At 43.0% G+C, this 12,106-nt stretch overlaps 2 pseudogenes; one reads left to right on the top strand and one right to left on the bottom strand.

The window, feature by feature from the left end:
• Positions 1–4,611: 4,611 nt before the first annotated feature.
• On the bottom strand, positions 4,612–5,037 carry LOC101576786 (annotated as a pseudogene).
• A 1,912-nt stretch (positions 5,038–6,949) lies between these two features.
• Positions 6,950–8,222, top strand: LOC101576382 (annotated as a pseudogene).
• Positions 8,223–12,106: the final 3,884 nt, after the last annotated feature.

Genomic DNA, 12,106 nt, shown 5'->3' with positions numbered 1-12,106 from the left:
CCTCTACCCCCACACCAAAGACCAGAACCACCAGAGGAAGAACCACAAGGCCCTGAACGAGGAGCACCAAATCAAATGTCTAAGTAGAGGGTCATCCCCAATGTGAATAGCCTCTGTTTACCACTATTCACTCTTTCTTAGAAAGGTACTGGCTGATGTGTTCCATCAAAGAAGAGGACAGGGCTGGGGTGTAGTTAGGTGGTAAAATGCATGTTCAGCTGCGCAAGGTCCTCAGCTCAAACCCCAGCACCAAAAACAAAACAAATAACAGAAGAAAAACAAAGAGTGTAATTATATTAGTAACCTTTCCATTGCTGGAACAAAACACCTGACACACAATTTTTTTTTTTTTTTCAGAACCGGGGATTGAACTCAAGCACTTGTGCTTTCCAGGCAAGCGCTTATTCTACTGAGCTATCTTCCCAGCCCCCTGACACACAATTTAAATGAAGGCAGGTTTATTTGGGCGCACAGCTTCAGGGGTCTCCTCCATGCCCAGCCAGTAAGGCACAACGGTCATGGCAGGAGGCTGTGGCAAAGGTAGACTGTTTACTTCATGGCTGTTGAGAAGCAGAGGGCAACTGCTCCTGAGGAAGGGGCTGGCCACGCCAACACCACACCCCCATGACCCATTCGTTCCAATCAGGCCTCACTTGCCACAGCAATGCCACCAAATTACAATCTCATTAATAGATCAATCATGATTCTCTCCTCCCTGGAAAAACCCACAGACACAGAAGTGTGCTTTTCTAATTTCTCAGATTATTTCTCAACCCAGTCAAGTTGACAACTGTCACCATCTCCAAGAGCAAGGGATGCTTGGGACCCAAGAGACAGGAGCAAATCAAGAGCTGGTGCTCTAGAAGGAAAAACAGCTAATGTTTTTATTATACTTATAAAACTTTTGAACTGTTTACAACTTAAAACTATTTGTACAGCTTTCATAAATATTTAGATGCAATGGTTGATAAAAATAAATTTTAAGGCTGAGGAGATGGCTCAGTGGATTAAGCACTTCCCTGGCAAGTGCAAGGGCCTGAGTTCAATCCCCGGTTCCGCAAAAAAAAAGAAATAAATAAATTTTAACTCACCGTGGTAGTACATGCCTATAATCCCAGCACTCTAGGAGAAGAGGCAGGAGGTTCACAAATTCAAATCCAGCCTAGGCAACCTGGTGAAACCCTGTCTCAAAATAAATAAAATAGGGACCAGGGAGGTGGCTCAGTGGAATAAGAGCTTCTATGGCAAGCGCAAGGGCTTGAGTTCAATCCCTGGTCCCGCAAAAAAAAAAAAAAAAAGAAAGAAAGAAAGTGTGACTCCACTTGTAGTCACACGTGACTCTCAGGGAGCCTCTCACTTGCATCAGATGAGGAAAGAAAGAAAGAGAGAGAGAAAAGAAATAAAATAAAAGGACTAAGAATGCAGCTCTGGGGCCAGGGAGATAGCTCAGTAGAATAAGTGCTTGCCTGGCAAGCACAAGGGCCTGAGTTCAATCCCCAGTTCTGCCAAATAATAAATAAATAAATAAATAAAGTTTTGGGGGCTGGGGAGATAGCTCAGTAGAATAAGTGCTTGCCTGGCGAGCGTAAGGGCCTTAGTTCAATCTCTGGTTCTGCAAGACAAAAAAAAAAAAAAAAAAAAAAAAATCCTCTGTGCAAAAGCCCTAGCTAGGTTCAAGTCCCAATAGCACAAATAAATAACTAGATTTTAGTTTAAAAAAACAATTAAAAGATGAAAGAGGGGAAACAAGTATAAATGCAATCAATTTATTGAGGAGTCTGGGCTCTGTGAAGTCTAAACACCAAATAGTTTTAATTTTGTTCATTTTTGGCTTTCAATCACTTTCCAGTTGAATTTCATTTTCTCATTGCTTAATGAAATATTTAGCAGATTTCATAACTTTCTGGTTACTTTCTGTCACTGTCTGTCCAATTTAAAACACCAGTTTCATCCGTGATTTGAATCTCATTCCACCCACCCCCACATGGCAACCAGTGCAGGGATTTGCAGTGTGGACCAGGTGGCTGTGTTCTTTCCTAACTCCCACTGCCAGTTCTCCTGAAGTGGGGAATCTGACCTCAGCTCAGATCCGCTCCACCCCCTCAGTTCTGCCCCCTACTTCTCCCCCTGCTGGCTGAGCTGGTGGGCTCCAAACCTTGCTCTGGGTTTGCTTGAACCACAGAAACCCCTCGATCCTAACAGGGGTGAGCAAACAGGCTGCCCATCGCAGCCCCCTCTCTGCCTGACCTCCCTCCTGTCTCCTCTCTGTCACATGCATAGAGAGACACAAGTACTGATGGAGAGAGGACTCCAATCTTCTCCACTTGGGTGAGGTGTATTTTTTTGGTTTTGGTGCCCAGGGCTATCCCAGGGCTTCCAGCTGGCTAGACAAGGGTTCTACTACTGAGCCAAATCCCCAGCCCCAATCTCCTCCACTTGTAGTCACACTTGACTCTCAGGGAGCCTCTCACTTGCATCAGATGAGGAAAAGGGAGTAGCCCTCTCCATTAGACTGGTAACTCAACTAGCCTGACTCTCTCCCTTAAAAAAGAAAAAAAAAAAAAAAGACTAAGAATTGACAGGAAAAGTCCAGTGCCAGTTGGGGAACAAAGACAGAAAACCCCTCCATAAACTCTTTTTTATCCCCATCTTTGGCCCAGATCATAGCTCCAGGGCCACACAAAGTCCCCTCCCCATGGCATTTCTTGTTCTGGAGCATGACTGTTGAATTGAACAAGAAAGGGAGACTGGAGAATGATTTTCTTTCTTTCTTACTTTCTTTCTTACTTTCTTTCTTTCTTTCTTTCTTTCTTTCTTTCTTTCTTTCTTTTTTCAGAACTGGGGATTGAACTCAGACCCTTGTGCTTGCCAGGCAAGCACTTATTCTACTGAGCCATCTCCCCGGCCCAAGGATTTTCTTAATAGGGAAATATTGTTGTGGGGGGGTTGTATGGCAATAACAGCACAAAGAAGGTGAATAGCTGCAGGAACAGCCGTGGCACAGGCAAGAAGCAGCAGACCAAGGCTTGCTTCAATCTCTGATATCTGTGATGGGCAAGTTCCCCAGGCCTACCTCACTCACTAGAAAAAGGAAATCATACTCCTTTTTCTGGCACTCGATTTTCTCCCCTTCCCTTGGCTCTCTCCCTCTCTGACTTCCTCCCCTCTTCCCATGGACCACTCACGGGCTGGTAGCAAGTTCTCTCCACCCAACACTCAGCCTCCTTTCCCTCTATGGGTTCATCCCACAGCACTCTGGCTGTATCCTACTTGTTCCATTGACTGCTTTCTGTGCAGATACAAGTTACAGGGGAAGGGTATGGCCAAATCTGACTGCAACACAACATTGTCGGAAGAGGGCCTTGTTCTGTGTGCCTCCCCCCACCCCATACCACAGTTCTCTGCAGCTTGGGAGGCTGGCCAACGCAAAGCCAGAGCTGATTCTCACCATGGATTTAGAAGCCCTAAAACACACAAGGATTCATTGACTACTAAAGTGTCAAGGGCCTGGGAAGGATTTATCTCTGCACAAACCCAAGATTTCATCTAGTTTCAAATTTTTCAAGCTTAATGTTCTCTTTTGTATATCAACAGTTTTATTGGCTTTTTTTGTTTATTTCTTGCAGAACCAGGGATTGAACTCAGGCCCTTGCACTTGCCAGGCAAGCACTTATTCTACTGAGCTATCTTCCCAGCCCCTAACAGTTTATTGTTAAAAAAAAAAAAGACTATTCATTGTATCTCAGAATACATACTTTCCTTTTAAAATAAGAACACCCTTAATTTTTAGCTGAATTTTATAGCTCATGGCCATACAAATATAAGAAATACCTCTTCCTTGCAGACTCCCTTGCAGCTAGACATGGGCATATTCTTAAATCCTGGGCACAATAAGTTGTGGTTTATCGTCAAATCCTTAAAGGTGAGGAATATATTATTCTTCACCCTTCTTCCTGCTTCCATTTTTCTTCTTGGTAATGGAAAATAATAATAATAATGACAGAGGAGCCATGCTCCCTGTATGACCCTGCAGAATAGAGACACTATTCCTAACTTGGACTACCTTCATGAGAGAAAAGTAGACCTTTGTCTTGTTCAGCTCATTGTTGCATGCAGACTCTGTTCTATCACCTGAAGGTGTACCCCTGCTGATGCCTGCATCCCTCTCTTTGCTTAGCTCTGCCTAATTCTTACTTTGCCCTTCCCATCCTTCATTTTACACTTGAATCCATCATTGATAAGGTTGTCATGTTGGTGAATTTCTTCTTAGTAATGAGAAAATTTGTATCAAAGATATTCCTTCTAAATGTCTAATGTCTGTGCCACCAATGGCCACATCCTATTTCCAAATTTAGGGTGAAAAATAAATGTCTTAAAACAGACTGTTGCAAAGCTTAAGAAGGAAAGAAAGAAAGAAAGAAAGAAAGAAAGAAAGAAAGAAAGAAAGAAAGAAGTCTTTAAGTCAAATAGCAAACATTAGAGTAATTGAAAAATAATATTATTTTTTCCAGACAAGAAGTGCTTTATTCTGTGACTGGAGATGTCATCCAGGAGCCAGTCGATGCCCTGTAGCAGATTCTCCCCAGTGACAGCGCTGCAGCCCTGGATGCATCAGTGGTGGCCGTGGATGGAATCCAACTCCAGGGCCTCTTGAATGGTGTTAGAGGACAGTGCTCCTGGCAGGTCCTGCTTGTTGGAGAAGATGAGGGTGGGTCCAGCCAGGTGCTTCTCCACAAGCAGGCCCTGCAACTCCCCAGCACAGTCCCGGAGGTGCTGCTGGTCAGCACTGTCCACCTCCCAGATGAGGCCATCAATGCTCTCAAAGAAGTTTTGCCAGTAGGAGCACAGTAGCTTCTGGCCACCCACATCCCAGACATTCAATTTGAACCCTCGGTGCTCCAGAGTCTTGATGTTGAAGCCAAGCTTTGGAGAGATGGGGTCCACATCTTCCCCACTGAACTTCTTGAGAATTGTGATTTTACCAGCATTGTCCAGGCCAAGCATGAGCAGTTGCAGTTCCGGCTCTTTCTGCTTCATTGTCTTCAGGATGGCCAAAAGGCCCACGGTCCTGTAGCCCGCTCCCAGTCGTCATTTCCTTTTTGAACAATAATATTTAAATAATAATTTTTAAACACAATTAGTTGATTTGATTTTGAGTATTCCAATAGGAATGCTTTTCTTTACCAGATATTGTCTTGCCCCTTCTCCATTTGTATTCTTACTGCTAAACTAACCAATTTTAATTATCATTTAATTATCTTTATCTACAGCTGAATGCCCTCTTCTGCTGAATGCCTATTTTATATAAACAGAACCATGGGTAATTACCTATCAAAAGGAGATTTTTCTAAATTCCCACTGAAACTGGATGAGAAAGCAGTTTTTATATGTCATAAGTCATAAAATCTGTTAAATTAGATATAAGAAAAAATACAGCATTGCATTTAAATTTATAGAGTACCAAGTGTCTTAGTTACTTCCCTTGTTATTGGGACAAAACACCTGACACCCACCAAGTAAAGGAGGAGAGGTTTGTTTCCGGCTCACATCTCAGTCGGTAGTCAGCTGGCTCTAAAGTAGGACAGTGACGCAGAGAGGGGTGGTGGAGGCGGAGCTACTCATCCGCTGCCATCCTGGAAGCAGAAAACAGAAGGAGTAGAAAGGAAGTCCACCCTCCGCGGTGACCAGCCAGACCTCACCTCCCAGTCGCAGGCCAGCTCTCCTGCCCCGTGCGGCCATCACCTTCCAAAGGCCTGGCCCGTGCGCATGACGCTCGGCGTCGAGATTACAGGCATAATGGAGAATTCCCTTTTAGCAGTTATCATCTGTATTCCTTTCTGTGGGACTGTGGCGTGTCCTAGTTGTGGTCTTGGCTGACCTTCTGGGATGTGTATTTTGGCAGATATTGTGGGTAGATTCACTTACCACCTTTGCTCATACTTTCTTACATTTCTCTACTCAGAAACTGAGGCAAAAATTAAAATCTTATTATTTTCACCTCATCCCCTGCCAATAAGATACCACATGAAACCATTCTTATCAGATGAGACACATGTGGTTTTAAATCCCACCCCACTTTTTTTTTTTTTTTTTTTTTTTTTTTTGTATTTTAGCAAAGGTTACAGGGTCTTACTGTGAAAATCAGACTCGTAGTGATCCGCCTGTTTACAGCCTCCCAAGAGCTGGGATTACAGATGCGCGCCAACACACCCAGTCTCAGTTGCAGTCTCAGTGTGCCCTGGGGGCAGGGCCAGCACAGTAGGCCTGGGATGGAACCCCCAGGTGCTTTAATTCGCTGAGCTATTTGACCAGCCTTATACTGTCAAATAGCTGAGCTATTTGACCAGTTAATGTACTTTTTTTTTTTACTATTTATTATTCTCTTTTAAAAAAATTACAAAGAGGGAGCTGCAGAGATGGCTCAATAGAATAAGCGCTTGCCTGGCAAGCGCAAGGGTCTGAGTTCAATTCCCAGTTCTGCTAAAATAAATAAAGACCAAAAGTTGTAGTGAGGTATTTGTAAACCAATGTTCACAGCAGTATTCTTCCCAACAAACAAAAAGTAGAAACACCTCAAGTGTGGATAAATGACCGCACAGATCGGGGTATATACACCATAATGTTAGCTTTTATGCTTATTTTCTACATAACAAATTGCAAGTCTGGGTTGCTCAGTCCTCTGATTTGCTTAAAGATTCTGTAAGTGGACTTTATGTAGAATTCTATCTCACTGCTGAAGGCTCCTTGAAGATAGTTTGTTTCACTGGCGGGCTAACCAGAGATAGAGCTGGTAACAGACACAAAAGTTTGCGGATCCTTAAGTACACTTGTCAGCTTTTCTGTCCCTGAGACAAAAGATCCAACACCCACAACTCAAGAAAAAGAGGCTTAGCAAGGGAGGGCTGGAGAGGATACCAGAGCTGCGTGGGTGAGGCCCACCCACCCCCACTGCTTGGCAGAATGGGTGCTCTTGAGGGGGAAGGGAAAGGAGAAATATTCAGAAATGGCCCAAGAATGGAGAGCTGCCCGCCCGGAAAGAAGCCTGGGTCTTCAGAGATGCAGAAACTCGTTTCCACACCACCGAGGAGGCCAGGCATGTGTATACCCAAGCCAAATGTCACACCCTCAGGTATGTCAAGTTTGTCTCTAAGGTGATCAAGCTCTCCATGGAGATTTTTTCTCATTTTTTGAACATTTATAGCTGTGGTGAGCTACCTCCTCGTTGTGAGCAGCTCTTCCTCCTTGTGAAACTGGCTATGTTAGAAATTCTTTCTAAGAAGGTATTATGGCAGTTTTCCTGTTTCATAAATCCCAGTGAAATTCCACCAGGATTTCATTTCATTGTCAGGCTGCAAGTGATTCCTGTCGAGATCCCCATTTCAAATTTTGAATTTGAACATGATCGAGCAACTATGTTAGAAATTTTTTTACAGATTTATTCAACCAATCCGTGGGAACTGGCCACCTGTCTATTACCAGTATAGTAGAGCCAGAGTCAACTGGTGTTTGAACCATATGGCAAGGACCAGAAATCAGGCAAGATCTAGAACTTGTCTCCTTGGGGGCCTTGTAGTAGGGATTTACCAGAAAAAATTTCTCAGGGAGCCCTCTAAGACCTGGGTCCAAAGCCTCCCAGATGTGGCCACATGGGATTATTCTAGCAACACAAGGTGCAAGTGACTTGAAGAATGTATGTTAGCGGGGCTGGTGGGATGGCTCAGTGGTCTAAAGCACCTACTTAGAACAAGCTAAGCAAAGCACAGGGACCACATGTCAGCCGGCCCTGCCCCCTGGTGGGCTGAGCTGGCCATACACACACAAAATAAATAAATAAATATTAAAAAAAAGAATGTGTGTTAGCTGTTTGCAAAAAGACTGCCTCCTGCAGCAGCAATTCGCTGGCTGTTCTGGAATCCAGCTCACAGGCAGCTCACAGGCACTCGCTCTTGCACCACTTCAGCATTGTGAGTCCAGCAGTAGAGTGACACCCAGAATGGTTGTGTGGATGCAGGGCATTGCCAGGATCAAAGGGCCAAGAGTCCAGGATTGCCTCATCTCAGCTGTTCTGGTCAGGAGCAACGACCAAACATGTCCTCAGGTGACTTCCCATCTGGAGTGAAAATTCCAGGCCAGAACAGCCATGTTGGAGGTGGAGGATAAACCATGCACTAGAGAGCATCTCTAGTTCCTCCAGCAGTACCAACAAATTCTCCAATAATTGATCAATCCTTATCCTACGATAAAGGTATTAAGTATCTGCTGTGAATGGTTCTGAACAAAAATTAAATTAAAATTTAAAGAAAAGAGGCTTATTTTGGCTGATAGCTTCAGAGAAAGCAGAAATGGCACATTGGAAGGGCTTGACAGAAGAAAGCTGCTTAGCCTGTGGCGGCCAAAAAGCACAGAGAGATGGCTCAGTAGAATAAGCACTTGCCTGGCAAGCGTAGGGTCCTGAGTTCAATCCTCGGTTCCACAAAAAAAAAAAAAAAAGCACAGAGAGAGAGAAGGAAAAAAAGAGAGAGAAAGAGGAACCTCCCAAGGACATACCCCAGTCACCCACCTTCTGAGCTCCCACCAGCACACACACCTGTGAATTCATCAGTGGATTGATCCGCTAGTGGATTGATCCGCTAGTCAATATGGCATCTGCACGACCAATCACCCTTCAAAAGTCCCACTTATGAACATAATGATACTTTTGAGGGACATTTTAAATCCAAGCCATAATACTACATATCTGGTTTGCTTCTCTTTAAAACAGAAGAGAGGGGGCTAGGGAAATAGCTCAGTAGAATAAGTGCTTGCCTGACAAGCACAAGGGCCTGAGTTCAATCCCTGGTTCCGCAAAAAAAACACCAAAAACCTGAAATAGCAAGTTTCCAGTTCAACTAATATAAAAAAAGCCAGAAGAGAGCTGAGAGAAAGAGGGAGGAAGATGTACAACACTGTACTCTGCTGGTACTGGGGAAGGACACCTACAGCAGGCAGGAGATGCCTGGGCAATGGGGACTGAACAGGACATAGGATGTTGTTTCTAAAAGTTTGAGATATTTCTCCAGTTGGAGGTATCTTAGCACAAGACATTACCACTCAGTTGGGAAGCACATTTATCTTTTACACACAGAGCCTCCCCATCCAACCCCACACCTCTCTCTTCTTGACTTTGGGCCTCTGTTTGGTTCTTTCCAGAAATAATAATAAATTGATATTCATGGAGTGCTTACTTTTCTAGACACTATCCCAAGCCTTCGACACACATGACCCCACTTAATTCTTGCAAGGCTCCTGTGAGGTGCATATTACTATTTAGATTTTAAAAATGAGGAAATAGGGACCAAAAGCGTTTGGATAATCTGTCCAAGGTTGCAGATAGAAAGTGCGGTAGTCAGGAGTCCAACCCAGCCTGCCCCATATCTCTACTGCTTAAGCACTGCTTTGTGTTGCTTCTTATAATTCTATAGATAATTTTTTTCTCTAAGTAATATCTCACAGTTCCCAGTTGTCTCTTAACTTCTAATTATGTTTATCTAGTACCCTCTTTCCCATCATTACAAGTTGTTTACAAAGGAATAGAATGTGTGTTAAACAAATCAAATAATTTTTATTTCATAATTATATTAATTAGAGTAACACTTTCAGCCGTTACGGACACAACCCAAAGTCTCACTGGCCTAACACTTGGAAGTCTAATTTGTGCACACATGCAAAATAGGTGAGCACATGGTGATGCTTTCCCCAGTAAGCTTCAATCTATGTCTCCAACTTACCAGAAGGTTGCATCTTCTAAGGACCTTGCGCTCTTGTGCATTAAGCAGGAAAGAGGAAGGAAGCCTGCTTCTTGGAGGTTGTGGTGGGCTGGGCCTGAAGAATAGCACACCTCCCGTGGTTCTTCTCCATAACATGCAAACTTGAAAGCCTGGTCACAGCCAGCAGTAAAGGAGGGTGATAAACACCCAACAGCCATGCTCCTGAAGGGGGCAAATGGGTTTGGGGTGAACATTTGCAGGTCTGTGACATAACAGCCTTTGCCTCCTATAGGACTTTTGCTTATGCAATGTCTACAAAGATGCCCGGAGCCAGAGATTCACATCATGGCTAAGTGTCCCGAGGAGGTAGAACAGACCACCACCACGTGGAAACTTTCTCCAATACTCCTGTCAAGTATATCCACTATTATTTTCCTTTATACCTTGTTAAACCTATAGATTTAAAAACCTCATGTAACACGATTGGAGATTTTCAGTGGTTGTGCCCACAGGAAGGTACAAATTAAGGTCCAGATAATAGGTTCCCCAGCTATCCACATTTTTGTGAAGTATTCAGATACCATTGTGGGCAAACGCCACAGTACATCATGATCTCAAGCAGCAGGGCTATAATTTCAGCCCTTTTCCTGGTTACTTTGTACTGTTTTACTTTTCATGGTGTTGAGGTTCAAACTTAGCACATGACACCTGCTAGACAAGCACTCTGCTATTGAGCTACACACCCAGCCTCGCTTAACTTGTACTTGAATAGTTTGATACAGCTTTTAGTTTAGTGAGTGCCACCAGAATGCGCCCTTATCTATATCATATCAGATAAAACGGAGATGATCATGGGGTTTCTCTACCAAAACTAGGAATAGACCCCAAAAGCAAGTGTATATTACATAGAAGAAAATGTGTTCCTCCAAATAAAATGATAGTTAAGATAAAGTAAGGCACAGCTTCTGAAACATAATAGCAGCATATAATGATTTAAAAAAACTTCATTTCTTAAAATCCAAACATGATATATGAATAAATTGAGTTGATTGGTACTGTGACCATCTCTGGTAACCATATCAAAAATATGTACATATTTAAGTAGGGACATATAGAGGCCAGGAGATGGCTCAGCGGAATAAGCACTTCCCTGGCAAGCACAAGGGCCTTAGTTCAATCTCCGGTTCCACCAAAGAAAGAAAGAAAAAAAAAGAAAGAAAGAAAGAAAGAAAGAAAGAGAGAGAGAGAGAGAGAGAGAGAGAGAGAGAGAGAGAGAGAGAGAGAGAGAGAGAGAAAGAAAGAAAGAAAGAAAGAAAGAAAGAAAGAAAGAAAGAAAGACATATAGGCAGCATTCAAAAATAAAAAGAGTAGCTTCTGTGTTCAAGTGACATAATCAGGTGTGGCTCAGCGTCTCTATTCAACATGTTCTCTAATTTTTTATATCATATGGTCAAAAAAGTTTTCTAATGTACTGCAAAAATAAAGAAAAAGAAGAATGCTTTCTAGTCATCAGCTTAGCTGTAAGAAGCCCTCTATTCTTCTGTTTAAAAAAAAAAAAGAACTAAACAATACGAAACCAGTTACCTTTCCATCTCAATGGGCAGAGTGAGGAGTTGTAAAGTGTCAGATTTTAAAAAATTATAGTTCCTTGCTAAGGACAAGAAAAGTTAATTTTTAAAGAGTGAGAACAAAACCCCCTCCAGGAGGACTCGCAAGCACCCGGCAGCCTTTCCCCAATACTGAGGAAGCCCAAACTCTGACCAGGACTTGCATTCCTGAGAAGCTGAGAGGTGAGGAGACTCTTTGACTCAGAGAATATTTTATTGGCAAAAGCTCCTTTCTTCAAATATTCATTGTGTTCCTCGTGCCCTATTACCTCGGGGATTTACTGAGAACTCCAAGAAACTGTTTTGCATCCTTAGGCAAAGGTGAGCCATTTCAGGAGGTTGGTGGATGTGACGTGTTTTTCTTATGGACACTATAATTCTCTCTCAGAAGACCCTTTTGTCTGCAGAGCTTTTAGAAATCGCCTGAATACCTTTGAGGTTCTGAGGTTCATTGCTGAGTGTCAAAAGTGTCATTTGCATTTAGACCCACAGTTTCTCCAGCTCATTAAAATATCTGCCTTTCTGACCACATTGTGTGCCGGAAAATCTTTGTCTCACCTACTTGGATGTTTCTTAAAAATACTGAAGACTCAGGGGCATTTAAAGCCTCCCTAAAATCCCAAGCCAGAAATCTGGAGCTCGCCTTCTTATTTTATTCTGACCGTTCAAAGTGAGACATACGCAGAGTTATTATCATTCTCTGTGACCTATGTCCATATTGCAGTACCATTTTCATTCAGCTCTCTATGTATA

This window comes from Octodon degus, unplaced genomic scaffold (assembly GCF_000260255.1).
Source record: "Octodon degus isolate 3935 unplaced genomic scaffold, OctDeg1.0 scaffold00078, whole genome shotgun sequence".
In the NCBI taxonomy this organism is placed as follows: Eukaryota; Metazoa; Chordata; class Mammalia; order Rodentia; family Octodontidae; genus Octodon; species Octodon degus.
This window is presented reverse-complemented; position numbering and strand designations above follow the sequence as displayed.